General features: G+C 37.6%; 1 long non-coding RNA gene across 1 annotated transcript in view; it reads right to left on the reverse strand.

Annotated features, from left to right (window-relative positions):
- The window catches only part of LOC122145649, a 34,518-nt gene that overhangs the window by 19,590 nt on the left and 2,489 nt on the right, over positions 1 to 12,439 (reverse strand). The window contains exon 2 of the long non-coding RNA XR_006160463.1: positions 8,406 to 8,508. This is a non-coding gene — a long non-coding RNA (uncharacterized LOC122145649). The remainder of the gene's footprint in view (positions 1 to 8,405; positions 8,509 to 12,439) is intronic.

Consider the following 12,439-nt stretch of genomic DNA (forward strand, 5'->3'; position numbering starts at 1 on the left):
GAAAGTAAGGCTGCATCCCAAAAGCTCTCCAATAATGTTATAGAGTGATGAATGCAGCCAAAGAAAACAACACTGGTAAGACAAATAAATGAATTCTTTTCATTTACATATTAAACTGTTGGTAAGCCGAAAAGAAAAGTTATTTAGGAAATTTATTATTTTAGTTATTGCATTTAAGACCGCTATACTACATGCAGTTAAAAAAAAAAAAAAGAAAAAAAAAGTAATATAGCCACATTGGCCGATAGGATCCAAGCAAGTGTAGCTCAAATGAGCCCATGACCCAATGACGTCACTTTAGGGCACGCACATAGACTCTAGGTGTTTCTCAATGTCAAGGATACTTCCTTGGCAGGACTGGTCCTTCCAAGTCACTTCCTTCAGAGGCTAGGCGAGGCTCCTCTTTAGCATTCGGAGAACACGTAAATGGAACAGGCTAGCAAGTGCACGTCATTACGACAGTGAAAAGGTCCGCTTTCGGCGCTTATCGCAAGCCGTTTTAGCATTTAAAACTTATCTTAAATGGAGTTTTGACTAGTCATAAAGTGACTAACCCGATTTCTTACTATTGGAATTATAATTGCAGATATCTCTAATTGTCATTGTGACTAGTCGAATTATAATTATGACTATCCGAAATTATATTTATGGATAGTCAAACCAAGTTTTAAATGCTAAAACTGCTTGCGATGGGCGCTGAAAAATGGAAGTGCAAACGTTACTGGTTTGGTTGCTTGTTTTCTACACAGAGACGTATGAACGCCTCCGTTTGTTCCTTGGTCCCTGTTAAAAAAGACGAGAAAGCTATGAATAATGCTGTGAATGGTATAATGGTATAATATTAACTTTAAATTACTTTGGACAACTTAACTAGTTATTTATAAAATAAATGCCGGTGATGGCAACCAAGCTAACAATTGTTAATTGACAGGTCCGGTTCAGTTAGCCATCAAAAGACCCTTTTACAGCCCACATGATCAAATAGCTGCGCGCGCATTTTGGCAACGGAAGTGGTGTTGTTCCCCAGTGGTTCTAAAGTGTTAGCAACTCAGAAAGTTTATCAAAATGGTTTCCCAGCATCAAAATGTCTGGTTGTTGCGTTTACGGTTGCACTAATCGATATTATATTCCACCAATGGGCTTAAGTTTTATAGGATTCTGACAGGATCACGACTGTTTCAGAAGAACCGGCGGCGCCTGTTGCTGTAGGCGATTAAATAACTTTCTCTGTCTGTGTTGCTTAATCCACTCGCGTAGCTTGACATGCTGCTGATTCTCGCCATATTTTTGTGCCAAAATGCGCGTGCATACGTTGCTACGTCATCATTGTGTACAAACAGTAAAAGGGTCTATAACGTAATTTGTATTTGTATAGTTTATAATATCAATACGGTAGTAATTTGTACTGGCATTTAAACATTAAACTTTACTTATATTTACTACAGTTATAATAAATGTTTGGTAACGTAAATACATATTGAAAGCATATTGCCCCGTTAACGCTTCGACTCCGCTAACGTCCAACATTTTTGAATTTTTTTAACAAGATAGTAAAGCTGCGCGCGTAGAATTGTGGGTGATTTGAGAGCGCGAAGGCTACACATATGCATCCTTTCCTGTATATGGGATATTTTTCGAACAAAGGACTCAGTCCTTGGTTGAAATTCCGAGGATCCTCGACATTGGAACAGTCCTTCGACGGATGTCGATGACGTAGCATCCTCGAAATTCTGGCTTCCGAGGATCCTTCCTTGACATTGAGAAACGCCTTGTATGTAGCAAGTATCCATGACAATGCTCAGCTGCTTAGTGACAGTTAACGGTTATCCCGGTGATTCCCTCAGACACGGCCTTGAGTTTTCGCTTTTGTTTGGTCGAAAAGGTATTTATACTTTTATATTATTAGACATTATAGTTACCGTAACTACTGTTTATCTCCAAATGCTTACATTTTATGAAAAGTTTACCTTTTTGAACGTTTGCTGAGGTTGTCCCGTACGGCTGCTGACGTTAGGCTATGTGAACACTATCGAAGCTAACGTTAGCATCACTAGATGACTGGCACAAAGTTGGACATTCGATATTCGCAAATCTAGGGACCATCTCTAAAGTTACATGCGAAACTACTATACACTTCTCTAACGTCAATAGCATGCAAGGAGAAGGACTAACAGTCATGAAAACAACGGTTAACTGTTCATCCAGGTGTCAACTATAATGGCATATTTTACATTTAAGCCCATTCGGTAATGAAAAGTAGCAATATTTTACAGTTGATTTACAGTTTATTTGAATAATTATGAAAAATATGAATTGTGTGCATCAGAGTTGACTCCTAGATGAACACTTTACAGTATGTTTTATGAATGTGAGTCATTCTGTTCAAATGCTATTGAGCTTTAAATTTGTGTTTACTGTAAGTCCATTCGGTAATGAAAAGTAGGCATTGTTTTCCATATGATTTACAGTTTATTTTAATAATTATCAAAAAATATAAAAGGTGTGCATTATAGTTGACACCTGGATGAACAGTTAACCGTTGTTTTCATGACTGAAGTCCCCTAAACGTCCCGAATGGCCGCTGCACGTCCTGTGAACGTCCCCGGTCGATGAATGTCCGGAGAACGTCTTCGCGAACGTCCGCTCGACGTCAAGGGGGCCCTACACGCTGATGTCCGGGGGACGTTCGCAGAGGCCATTTAGGGGACGTCCTGGGGACCTTTTTTTGTTAGCTGGGTGTGGCACGCGTGTGGCTGTGCTGCACAGTGAACCGTGAACCGCTTCCGTCGGCGTTGCTGCAGCAAAACACACTGTTGCTCACATTAAATATTTTTATGTGATTATTATGACAAGTACTTAATTTGATCCTGCTGGATTCTGTTCTGGAAAATGGCATATTTTGAATTTTTGCGTCCAGGTAGGCCTATTTGTTTTTAAAAATCCGGCATACAGTGCATTAGATCGTGACAATGCATGCGTGCAGACGAGGACGAGCGAGCGCGGCTCTGGCTAGATTTATTTGGAGGTTACTGCTCATGTCTCATTCGGCACAAATCCAAATTTACCATATTCGCAATGCATCTGCATGTTAAACATTCAGATGCATTATTTATAATGTAAAATGTAAACTAGGCAGTTTACACGCATTCGCATATAGACGGAAAAGATGATCCTCTTCATATGAGCAAAAACGTCCTTGGCATACCAGCAGAGTGAACCGGTATACTACGGTCTATTTAAACTGACCAGTGTAACCTTTTATATGTTTAGCTGACTGTATTTTATTTTGATAATGAACAGACTGCGATGTAAGTTTGAATTGCTGGAATACGTGTGCGCCAGGCTCCAGCGCGATTGAAACAGCTGAGACATAAAAAATAAATAATTAAAAAACCTTTTCCGCAAAAGTGTTTAGCTTACTTTTTATGAAAACAAATCGTTATTTTTATTTTATGCCTATTTCTTATATAGGCTATACATTTTCCTTCCCATTTTGTCCCAGGGGTTGAGTAGTGAGGTCCGTGCAGAAACTTGTGGACGATGCTTGTGGCGTCACCGTTTAGTGACATCACTGAACGCTCCGGGAAAACGTATCGTCAATATCGGTCACAGAGCCTATTAATTGCTGTTTTGAATCCAGCAATTATTTATTTACAAATTATAAACTCTGATTATGACAAGTGTGGTATAAAAGCGTTGTTTATTAGAGGTTAACTGGAAAATGTTAGATCGCGAGCATGCCTCTGTATACCGTTCGAGCCCATATTTATGTGGCTTTGTTCTGGTTTGCCGGTTGGTCACAAATTTCCACAAATTCAATAACATTTAGGCATTGTTTCTTTTCCTAAATCTTCACAGTCTAACCCTCTAATTTCGCAGGTTCATTTTATTATCTTTCACTTTTAATCACTGTTTTCGCATCTCTTACTGTGGTAAACATGGGAAGGGAAATAAAGATTTCACGAATTAAAAATTCGTTCAATTTATTAATTTGTTCCCTTATTTCACTTAAATCATGTGTTATTTAGGGAACAAAATTAATGAAACATGGACAGTTGCCACAAATTAACAAGTCGTATAACAAATTAACAAGTTAGCCTTTCTGTCCTTTGTCCCGTGGCCCTGCAAAGCGCACGATATGAAACGATTATCTGGGGAAATGACTTAGTTACTACATTTCTATTGCTTTCCATGTTGAAGAACTTTTGTGTTGTTTCTATTTTAATGTACTTTTAAAGTTTAAATCACATTAAAAGCTTAATTTGTACAATGTTAATGAATGATGATGCGTTTATATACCGTCACTCACAGCCGCTCGCACGTGTAGAGTGCACATGAGCCGCACACAACCCAACATTAAATCGATTAACTGACCATCGACAGCTTTAATTGTTTGCATCTCTTATTGACAGTTAATCGATCATCGATTAATGGTTGTCGAATGCTTTATTTGGTTGATTTATTAGATTAATTGTTGTATTAAATATTATTGTTGTTATATACATCCAGCAGAGAAATGTGTGTTAAATATTGCTATATGTTTTTTTTGTTTTTTTTTTGCATTTATTTTTGGCCATGACAGAGATCTGATATTCTATTTGTTGTATTTCTGTTTTGCATAAAACTGAAGAATATTCAGTACATCCTATACTGTATTCTAAAAGTGTCTGATATTAACTATAAATAAGGATTTTATTGTAAAGAGTTTAGGCTCATGTAACCAGAAGTTTTAAGATATATGAATATGCTCTTAAGTTTTTCTTACCTCATGGGTTTACATTATCTTAACAAGCAAAGCAATTCAACATTAATTTCACAGTGTGTCTGTGAAACGTTGAGGTAACACTGTAGTAGTTCTGTGTGTGCATGAACGTCATGTAGGGTGACCACATTTTAGTTTTCCAAAAAGAGGACAGTGGGTGCAAGCTTGGGTGTGGTTGGTTGGTGGTTAAAGTAGTGTGAAAATGTCATTTCCATACCTCAAATAAATTTTTTTACAGTTACTGTTATGCATATTGATCATAAACACAGCTAAAAAGCTTACTACCAGTGGCCATCCTTCACAAAACTTAACATCTAGCACAGTTTTATCATAGGCAGAATGCAAAATGTTTCAATACAAGCATTTCAGTCAAATATAATTTAAGAAACATTTCAAACCTTTAACCCACGGGGGAAAAACAAGCCATTAACAGTTTAAAAGTAGCCATAGGAAAAAAAATGCAGACTTGGCAACCCTGCATTCAACACGAGCTGCAGGAGTCAGATTTGACAGGTCATGTGTTGAGGAGAGAGAGATGGCTGATAGACCATGCTGGAGGATTTGCTGCTCAACAGATCCTAAGCTTATTGACAAATATCTGATCTTACTTTACACAAAGCGTGCATGATCGCGTAAACAGAAGTGAAAGTGAAGAGTGAGCACTTACAGTATTTAAAATAGATTTAAATAATTTGCGTATTTGATAGATGCACCCCAGATGCACAAAAATTATGCAATATTAGAATGTTTGCGGGAGCGGGGGAGACTGAACACAAAAATCATGGGAGCGGGCAATAATGGTCAGAAATTCAGTGGGAGCGGGATTAAGAAAACTGTCCATTGCGGCATCTAATACAAAAACTCACACAATCATTGACAACTGTAGAAAAAAAAAGCAGAATCCCCAACATTTTGGGCGGTTCAGAAATCCTGGCCAGAGGCATTTTTTAAATCTAAAAAGAGGACAAAAAAAAGGAAAAAGAGGAAATATGGTCACTCTAACGTCATGGCAACATACAACACAAAGTACCTCAAGTGGGAAACACTTAACGTAACACGTAAATGCGTGTAACTAATGTAAATCAAGCAAGCTAGTATGCACAGGCCACAAAGTGTTGGCGAAATAACACATTAGCGGACCAGAGGGAATAATATGGAATTTTTTTCATATAAAACTTCTTGCACAAAATAAATTCAAGCACTTTCAAGGAACTGTGTCAATGTATGCTTATTTTCAAAAACTTTCCAGGGCCTTGAAAAATTTTCTTCAAAAATTTTTCAAACTTTCAAGGATTTCAAGGACCCGTGGAAACCCTGTAAACAGTATGTCAGGGGTTCTCAACTCTGGGCCTCAAGGTCCACTGTCATGCAGAGGTTACACCACAATCAGCTTCATAGTTCGCTAAGTTGTGAATTAATACAAACCCGATTCCAAAAAAGTTGGGACACTGTTCAAATTGTGAATAAAAACAGAATGAAAAGTTTCAATTTTCAATATTTTATTCAGAATACAACATAGATAACATATCAAATGTTTAAACTGAGAAAATATATCATTTTAAGGGAAAAATCAGTTGATTTTAAATTTCATGGCATCAACACATCTCAAAAAAGTTGGGACAAGGCCATGTTTACCACTGTGTGGCATCCCCTCTTCTTTTTATAACAGTCTGCAAACGTCTGGTTACTGAGGAGACAAGTTGCTTAAGTTTAGTAATAGGAATGTTGTCCCATTCTTGTCTAATACAGGCTTCTAGTTGCTCAACTGTCTTAGGTCTTCTTTGTCGCATCTTCCTCTTTGTGATGCGCCAAATGTTTTCTATGGGTGAAAGATCTGGACTGCAGGCTTGCCATTTCAGTACCCGGATCCTTCTTCTACGCAGCCATGATGTTGTAATTGATGCAGTAGGTGGTCTGGCATTGTCATCTTGGAAAATGCAAGGTCTTCCCTGAAAGAGACGACTTCTGGATGGGAGCATATGTTGTTCTAGAACTTGGATATACCTTTTAGCATTGATGGTGCCTTTCCAGATGTGTAAGTTGCCCATGCCACACGCACTCATGCAACCCCATATCATCAGAGATGCAGGCTTCTGAACTGAGCGCTGATAACAACTTGGGTTGTCCTTGTCCTCAGTAGTCCGGATGACATGGCGTCCCAGTTTTCCAAAAAGAACTTCGATTTTTGATTCGTCTGACCACAGAACAGTTTTCCACTTTGCCATTTTAAATGAGCCTTGGCCCAGAGAAAACGCCTGTGATCCTGGTTCATGTTTAGATATGGCTTCTTTTTTGACCTATAGAGTTATAGCCGGCAACGGCGAATGGCACGGTGGATTGTGTTCACCAACAATGTTTTCTGGAAGTATTCCTGAGCCAATGTTGTGATTTCCGTTACAGTAGCATTCCTGTATGTGATGCAGTGCCGTCTAAGGGCTCGAAGATCATGGGCATCCAGTATGGTTTTCCATCCTTGACCCTTACGCACAGAGATTGTTCCAGATTCTCTGAAACTTTGGATGATATTATGCACAGTAGATGATGATAACTTCAAACTCTTTGCAATTTTTCTCTGAGAAACTCCTTTCTGATATTGCTCCACTATTTTTCGCTGCAGCATTGGGGGAATTGGTGATCCTCTGCCCATCTTGACTTCTGAGAGACACTGCCACTCTGACAGGCTCTTTTTATACCCAATCATGTTGCCAGTTGACCTTATATGTACATTTAACTTTTCCGGCCTCTTATTGCTACCTGTCCCAACTTTTTTGGAATGTGTAGCTCTCATGAAATCCAAAATGAGCCAATATTTGGCATGACATTTCAAAATGTCTCACTTTCTATTGTGAATAAAATATAAGTTTATTAGATTTGTAAATTATTGCATTCCTTTTTTACTCACAATTTGTACAGTGTCCCAACTTTTTTGGAATCGGGTTTGTATATTGTGTACACAAATTCAGGCACCGGTAAGCACAATGGCTCACTATACACTGGTGACTATTTCTGTCCTCATTGTACAACATCACTACTGACATTAATGCACAAGAGTAAAACTGATATCTTTTCTCAATGCTCTTTACAACACATTATGATAAATATTTGTTACATGTATGTGCAAGAGTTCAATCATAAATAAATTGGAAATGTTTACTAGATTAGACATTACCTGTCTAGTGATATATGTTTATGCTGAAATATAATATTGGTTTGTGTTTTAAATTATATTATGTGTAATTTTGTAGTGAATTATCTCTTTAAGTTGTGAGCTTCAGAACTTCCTATAAGGGAACATAGTGAGCATTGATGCTTCCTGGTTTTCACAGCTTTTTTAGGGAGCAAACATTTCAGCGCACTGTAAAAAAATTATGATTGAGACAGCCCTTAACCACGGACTACTGAGCAAGGGACCTGAGTGATACACACCCAGAGTTTAGGTCCACACCTGATCACACTCACCTGTTTGTGACTTTATAGTTAGTAAAAATGAAGACCTTGATTAATGTGTTCAGGTGCACTGCACTAGGTTGGAGCAAAACTCTGCATGTAAGTGGACCTTGAGAGACAATGTTGAGATCTCCTGCAATATGTTCTGAACATGACAATTCAGAGAGGCAGGATTACTTCTAGATTAATGACTTACAACACTGGTGTCCAATCCTGGGCATGGAGGACCAACGTTCTGCATAGTTTCTGGTGATCCTTGATCAGCTGCTCAGGTCTGCTTAATTGGGGTTGGAGCTAAACTATGAAAAAAGAAAGACAACCAATATTATGATGTTAAAAAGTTAAACTATGTTAAAGTTAAAAAATTTGATTCATAAATATGCACAACATCTGTTTTTAATAAGAGTTCTAACAACGTGTCTACACTGGACGGCACGACACAACAAATCAACGACGGTGTTGGTTGTGTCTTTTTATTTTTTATGTTGTGATGGAAGGTTGTTATGATTTTTTTTGGTAGTTTTTTTGTATCATGTGTTGTAGATGTTTTGTGGTGTTTTGTTTGTTGGTGTTGTGTATTTATTATTTTTATATTTATAAAATTTAATGTAGGCCTAGTTAGCTTAATCTATATCACACAAAGAGTACCGTTTTTCTGCAGATATCAACATGATACCACCTTTAATAATCAGTTTATACAAGTTCAGTAAAGCAATAAGTGACTTACATTTTATACATAATATTGCTTGTTTTTGGTCAATTTTGCTAGCGAAAATAGTTCCAAACAAAGATCACAGCACTGTTTTGCGTCTGTGAGCAATGGATGGTGTTTACTTAGTAAATGAATCAGCTTTTTGAACGAATCGGTTGAATAAATGATTTAGTCATTCACTCATTAACACGGTCGAATGCTTTGTTTTATGAATGAATCAGCCGTTTGAATGAATCGGTTGAATCTCAATGACTCACTCATTCACTTGCTGTCACCTACTGGCGGTTTTAATTTCACATTTCGACTATTTTTTATGTTTTAAATTATTTCAAATATCAGTATTCAACGTTTTATGTTAAAAACAAAACATTAAGCCTATTTATGCATCTGTAATTGCAGGTTAAATGCAGCCATGTCCCCGCTGAAATACATTATACTGTAGGCTAAATGCTATTTCAGATGCAGATTCCAGAAATGTTTTCTTATGTTGGAATGAAAGACACTAAGTACAGGATGAAGTTCTTCTTATTCTTACCCAAAAATACAAAATGGAAAAAAGAGAAGAAAGTGGAAAGGTTCTTGCTACTCAAGCTGTGTATGAACATTTTTATATAAATATTTATTTGCTTCTTTTCCATTTTGCATTTACTTGTACTTTTTCTTTCAATACTTAAGTACGTTTAAGATTTTAAAAATACTTTTTGTACTTAAGTACAATAAATATAACATACTTAAGACTTTTACTCAAGTAATATTCTCTTTTACTCAAGTAATAATATTTTGTTGGTACCATGATGCTGATCATCAACTTTCTTTGTCAACTCAGGCTATGTGGAAATAAATCGTAGCCTATCTAAATATGTGCCAATGCGACTGTCATTGTCATTGTGGGGAAGTCGTGGCCTAGTGGTTAGAGAGTTTGAGCAAGGCACCGAACCCCCAACTGCTCCCTGGGCACCGCAGCATAAATGGTTGCCCACTGCTCCGGTGTGTGTGCAGAGCACGAATTCTGAGTATGGGTCACCATACTTGGCTGTATGTCACGTCACTTTCACTTTCATGTAAACAGGCAGATCGGATTTTCTGAGGCATTGCGTTCTTTACATCATTAAAACTGCGACAATATGGTACTTCTCCGTGGTTTAACAACATCATATGTGACCCTAAAAATAGCTGTATTGTGATTATTTATATATAGTAATTAAGAAAAGACGAACTTCACTATCTACTTTAAATGGGTGTGATTTTTTGTCCGATTCCAACAAAGCATAAATCAGGTCTTTTAATGGAGAATTTCATTTTCCCCCAATTATATATATATATATATATATATATATATATATATATATATACAGAGCCGGATTAAATAAATGGACTACACTAGGCAGGCTGCATTTTTTGGGCCCCCTCCATCGATGTTATTTATGAATTGAAACCTGAAACTTACCAAAGTTACTAATAAAAGTTAATTCACATTTTACATAGCCTAGTCTTTGGTTACAAATTGGTTGTGTTGTATATTAAACAGTCTATTTTTTGATATTGCTGTTCTTCCATCATTAAATGACGGCCGTGGGGCGCCAGTTCTATTCGGGCTCTTTGGAATATTCATTATTTATATGTCATTACACGGCTCTATTAAATGCTATTAAATTATCCTCATCCATTGGGAGTGTCATTGTTAAGGCAGTAGTACCAGTAAATAACTAATAGGTGTCAGTAAACTATGTAAACAGAGCAAATAAGTTTTTATCTTATTTGCTCTGTTTACATTTAATCAACACATTTAATTAAGATTTTCTGCAAAATGCAATAGCTTACAACATTTATAAATGTTGTAATTAAGATTTTCTGCAAAATACAATAGCTTACAACATTTATAAAGAAGGCAAACATGACCCCTTCACATTCATCAAGACCATTTAGAAACTGTCTAACAATAAATAAAAATAAATATAAGGATGCAGAGAAATCTCCAATATTTTGACAAGGATGGTTTAGTGAAAAGTACTCAGGCATCCTGTCATCAACTTTGGTCCCACTTTGCAGGATCAGATGGGTAGCTTGTTAATACCCTTTCTGGGTCTAGAGGCTCCTGCTGCAAAACGATATTGGGCTCACTTCTGGCTGGCTGCTGTTCTTCCATCAGTTTGTCGTTCTGTGACGGCGCTGATGTTGACGGCGTGGGCGCCACAGTGTCTTCCGCCGCGTCTTCCACCGCAACTTCGGGCCGTGTCTCCGGGCCTGGCTCGGCCTCTGGCTCTGCTGACTCGAGCAGGTTCACAGCTGTCGGTCGGCTGCCCGACTGAAACTTCTGTAAAGCCCCCCGCTGTCTCTTCTTTTGTTCTTCTTCATTTTTTTTCTTTTTACGTTTTGCCGCACCCGAAAGAATCTTGAATGTTAGCCTACTCAAAACACACCTGCCTGCTAGCTTTGTTGTCCCGCTCTGACCTCTGACCGCGCGCTGACGTCTCCTCGGACTTAACTGGCTGGCGCCTCTATATAAATACAGTCATGGGCTGGCGTTAATGTGACGTAATGTAACTATTTTTTATATAGGCCGGTCTATGGTTAAGATAAAACATCGATTAAATCAATGAGTAAAATCATTCCTAATGTCACTATTTTTTTAGTTAATTAATAAGCCTATATTGAAAAGAGAACAAATTGTAGATAGGACATTTGTGATCAACAGGTAGCCAGTTTTCCTTCATATTTTTTTTTCATATTTCCAAATTTACTCATAAATTATTTGTTTTTTACTCAAAAAATGAGATGCCTACTCTCAGATAAAATGAGGCCCATGATTAATCATTATTGACAAAAAGATTTTTATTTTTATTTTAATTATTTATTATTATAGGCCGGTCTATTTTATTTTTATTATTATTATTTTTTGTCCCTCTGTCTGGGCCCCATCCCGCCAATCGGGCCCTAGGCACGTGCCTAGTTTGCCTTTGCGTTAATCCGGCTCTGCTTAGAGCAGAACAATGCATCATTCATTTATATTTCTACATGGCTTCCTGCAATACAACTCTGATACTTCAATCGCACCATCTAGTGGTCTTTTATTGTTACAACCACAACTTCTACAACTGATAACAGAATGCTTATGCTGGTACCTGCCAGTTGTACACAGAAGCAACTCCGGAGGCATGACGTATGGGGTCAGCGTTCCACATGCGCAGGTGAGTCTCGTGAAAACCAACGTTTGTGAACAGGAGCAAAGGAAGCAAAGTTTCCTTACTTGAGCAAAGGAAAACCAGTATCCTCTTGGCTTATATCGAAATCCTCTGACATTTTTCTTTACAAATCCTCGTTTTGTACTTCTATGTTTTTTTGATCACTCCCCTGCACTTCCGCGTTCGTCACTTCTGTGTGGCGCATGCACAACGCCGACCTCATACATCACCTCTCTGGAACTGGTTCTGAGTACGACTGTTGGCGCAAGCTATATTAAAGTGATTTATTACATTTTGAATTTGGTTATTTTTGTTACAAAAACACATCGATTAGCT

The sequence above is a fragment of the Cyprinus carpio genome, chromosome A7 (assembly GCF_018340385.1).
Source record: "Cyprinus carpio isolate SPL01 chromosome A7, ASM1834038v1, whole genome shotgun sequence".
Classification (NCBI taxonomy): Eukaryota; Metazoa; Chordata; class Actinopteri; order Cypriniformes; family Cyprinidae; genus Cyprinus; species Cyprinus carpio.